Consider the following 4,581-nt stretch of genomic DNA (forward strand, 5'->3'; position numbering starts at 1 on the left):
CCCGGTCTGCGTGGGGGCGGGTGGGGGTGGGAAGCCCAGAGCTTCTCCACCGCTGCCCTCCTCCCTCCACCGCCCTCCAAAGCAGGACTCTCCTGCTCCAACACCAACTGGAAACAGCGTTGGTTTATTTAAAATGTTGTAGCTTTGGCTGGGTAGCAAGGTAAAGTTGCGGGTTCGATCCCGGTGGGGCACATGCAGGAATCAACCGGTGAATGCATGGATGGGTGGAGCAACAAATCTCTCTCTCTCTCTCTTCTTCCCCTCTCTCAAAAAAATCAATAAATTTAAAAAATTTAAATGTTATTGTAAAAAGAATAAGCAGATGACAAATTCACTTTCCCACACCAGGTGGCAATCAGCATCCATTCTCCAAAATGATCCCCCCTCCTATATAGGTAGATGGGTATGGATCGTTTGTGAAATTGGGATCATGCTGTACATAGTATTTTGTAACCTGGAAGTTTGTCACAATAATATGTGGTGGGCGTCTTTTGGTGTCCAATATAATTTAGACCATAATTGTACCCGTCATGGCTGTAGCCTCTGCTATTTCATCCGCTCCTGTTCTCTGGTAAATTAATGTAGGGGAAGGAGCACCTCTTTGAAGGGCCCATGTGCTTTTAAACAAGGTGTTAATTACACGCCATTTTAAATAGTTGCTTCCAGGGCCTACCCCACTTACACGAACACCTCACAGTCCAGCGGTTCTCAACCTGTGGGTCGCGACCCCTTTGGCGGTCGAAGGACCCTTTCACAGGGGTCGCCTAAGACCATCCTGCATATCAGATATTTACGTTACGGTTCATAACAGTAGCAACATTACAGTTATGAAGTAGCAACGAAAATAATTTTATGGTTGGGTCACAACATGAGGAACTGTATTTAAAGGGCCAGAAGGTTGAGAACCACTGCCTTACACGCTCAGTATACAGTGAGGAATCAGGACCCAGCCAGAGGCTCTTGGGGAAAGTCTCCCTGTCGGTCTACAAGTGGAACATGTTGCAACACCTGTTACCGAGGGCCATCTTCCTGCTCTCCTCATTCTGTAGAACGATGGCGCGTCCACGAAAACACTCCTCACTCACTGTGTGTACAACTATATCATGCAGTGTGGCTCCTGCATGTTGTCAGTGTTTTAGAGTTGAGAGCCATCTCAGGAGGCAGGATGGTTCAGTTGTGTCATGGTTGCCCCCAGGATCTGGATCTAGTTCAAGTAGGATGGAAGCTGTACCCGATGATGCACCTCACTGCCTTGGACTCTAGCATATACTAGCAGCTCTGTATCAGACTCCAGAGACAAGTCACACAGAAGAGCTGTGGGAAACGGGTTTAATGTGTTCAAGGCAGCAGCTGGCCTGAGCATTATGCATGCACATTACTCCCCATGAGATAGTTCATCATATATAGAAAATATAGCCACTTACAACTGGTTCCATCGTATGCTAAGTAATTGTTTGTCTACAAAGGTTGGTAATATAGAGTAATGAATTTTACTTTTTTTTTTAAAAAAAAGAACTGAATTTTACTTTTTTTTGGCTGCCAGTGAGTGCCTCCTGCTGGTGCGTTGTTGCAGAGTTTCTCAGCGGGGACTCCTGGGCACCCAGAGGCAGTATTGGGTCCTGCCTGTCTACTGGCTACTGTGCCAGCTGAGGCGCAGGGTGGTCTGGAGACCTGGAGACCCTCTCGAGGCGCTGCTTCCTGCATGTGTTACTGCAGTGCACGGCTCTGGGACAGGGAAGACAGCACGAGGGCTTGCCGCTCTCTAGGCAAGAAAGCCCCTGCTCAAACCATCAGCAGTGAGAAAGGGTGTCTGAGGAGCCCAGACAGCCTTTCGTGTCCAGCACCCTCCTGGTTTTCCATTTGTAACCATCTCAAACTTTCTCTCCTTTTTGGAGTCTCAGATTAAATGACCCTCCACCCATAGCCTCCTTCGCACTCCACCAAGGACTTGTCAAGTCCCCATTGGCAGGGCCAAAAGAAAGCTCCACTTCCTCCCATCGTTCTTTTAAGATGGTGCTGCTGAGAGTTTTGGGTCTTAGGACTCTTTTTCACGCTTCAAAATTATGCACGATATCTATTGGTATTTACTCTATTCAAAATTGCAACTGAGAAACGAAAAAAATATTAATTTGTTTAGAAATACAAATAATAAACCCATTACATGCTAATATAAGTAACATGTTTTAGGAAAAATCTATGTCTTCTAAAACAAAAATCATTCACTGAAAAGCATGGCATTATTTTGCATTTTTGCAAACCTCTTTCATGTCTGGCTTACTAGAATAGGAGGATTCTTATACCTGCTTCTGCATTTGATCGATATGTTTTGTTTGACATATATGAAGGAAATGTAGCCTCCCATGGATGTGCTGGAAATGGGGTGTGGGTGTGAGGTAATTATAAAAGACTTTTAAGTGAGTTGTCCATGTTCTTCTTTGATATTATATCAAAGCTGATAAGTAGTAGTTTCTTAGAGTCTAGTTCCACTGTGGAACCGGAAACCACACCAATGAACTCTTTTACTCTTACATTAAAGCCCCTTTATCTGTCGCACACTTTGAACGGACCTTTTACCCACGATTTTGAAACATCATGCACTGATCATTTGTAAAATATTGGTTCACTAATGCAACTCATCCAACTGTTGACAGACTTCATTACTTTATTATGCTACTTTTAAAAATCCTCACTGAGGATATGGTTTTTAAAAATGGATTTTAGAGAGAGAGGAAGCGGGGAGAGAGAAAAAAACATCAATGTGAGAGAGAAACATCAATCAGGTGCTCCCTGTATGGGCCTGACTGGGGCTCATACTCAAAACCGAGGTATGTGCCCTGACCAGGAATCAAACCAGCAACCTTTTGCTGTCGGGGATGATGCTCCAACCAACTGAGCCACCCGGCCAGGGCTGTAAAATATACATTTAAAAATTTCTTTGTAATATCACCATCGATCTCATCAGGAAGTCTGTCTTGAGAAGCAGTGGGGCACCCAAGGGGCCTCCGGGTTGTGGACCTCACTTTGAGAACTGCTGTTTTGACCAGGTGCTCCCTGTATGGGCCTGACTGGGACTCATACTTAAAACCGAGGTATGTGCCCTGAATGGGAATCAAACTAGCAACCTTTTGCTGTTGGGGATGATGCTCCAACCAACTGAGCCACCCGGCCAGGGCTGTACAATATACATTTAAAATTTTCTTTGTAATATCACCACCGATCTCATCAGGAAGTCTGTCTTGAGAAGCAGTGGGGCACCCAAGGGACCTCCGGGTTGTGGACCTCACTTTGAGAACTGCTGTTTTGAGTTGTGAACTGCTGACAGAGGCCATGAGTTTCTGTCCTCATTATCTTTTCTAACTAAGGCTGAGTTAAAGAGCATGGGGTTTGTAATTCCTCACCCCCCTCCCCCCGCCCCAATTTACTTTGTTAAAGGTCTGTCTTCTCCACTTTACTCTTGCCTCCATGTATGTATCCTTAGCATGTGGTGCTGTGCCTGGTGTAGAGGCACAGTACTGCTCAAATACACCTGTGGAATGAATGACTGGGAGGGAAAAAGGGAGGAATGAAGGCAGGAAGTGGGGGAGGGAGAGAGGAGAGAGCTCACCTCTGGTACCTCACTGGCACGGAGTGGCTTGGACTTCAGGTAAAGCCTGACCCCTAGTGGAACTGGTTGCTGGATGAGCCGGACTAAGCAAGTTGCAAGGAGAAAGCAATTTTGTTATTTCTCACCTTAACCCCATCAAGTCCATTCTGTCAGCTTGTTTTTCTCTGTCCCTGTGTGAAATTCTGAGCATGCCTAGTAGTGTCCGAATTCCTCATAGAATCAATGTGGTAAAGGGTGTGATTCCTGGCTTTGCAAGCCCATGAAACTGATTTCTATCAGTGTACCCACTGTTGATTAGGCCCAGACAAATGCTTCCGGAGCCAACTCACAATAGGTTGCAAATGTGAAGGTATTTTATTATCTATAAATTTCCGTTACAAAATATTAGTTTTTTTTATTGAGATATAATTGATATATAACTGTATAGGTTTAAGGTTTACAACATGTTGATTTTATATAGATACAGATATAAAATCGCCACAATGTTAGCTAACACCTCTACCACATATAATTATTGCTTTTATTTGGGGTGAGAACAGTCAAGATCTAGTCTCTTAGCAACTGTGAAGTTTATAATCCAGTATTGTTGTCTGTAATCACTGTGCTGTGTATGAGATCTTCAGGATTTATCTGCTAGTTGCGAGTTTGTACCCTTTAACAACATCACCCAATTCCCTGACATGTTAGTTTCTTTTAAAATGAGCCTGTTGTATAAGTCCCAGAGCCAATTCATGTATTTGGATTTACAATTTAGCTCATCTCATTTAGTTTATAAAAACCAGAGAACACAAATGATTAATCAGAAGATTGCTTGGTGGGCATGGATTCAGAGTAAAAAAGTATTCACTAGGCTGGGCAGATATTTACCACAAGCCAAGAAGAATCTAATGAGCCCTAGTCATTACTCCACACTGTTCACCGTTTCCTGTCCCAGGAATCCCCAGAGACTTGCAGGACACCTGTGTCTTTGCAGCTCC

The sequence above is a fragment of the Myotis brandtii genome, unplaced genomic scaffold (genome assembly GCF_000412655.1).
Source record: "Myotis brandtii unplaced genomic scaffold, ASM41265v1 scaffold266, whole genome shotgun sequence".
In the NCBI taxonomy this organism is placed as follows: domain Eukaryota; kingdom Metazoa; phylum Chordata; class Mammalia; order Chiroptera; family Vespertilionidae; genus Myotis; species Myotis brandtii.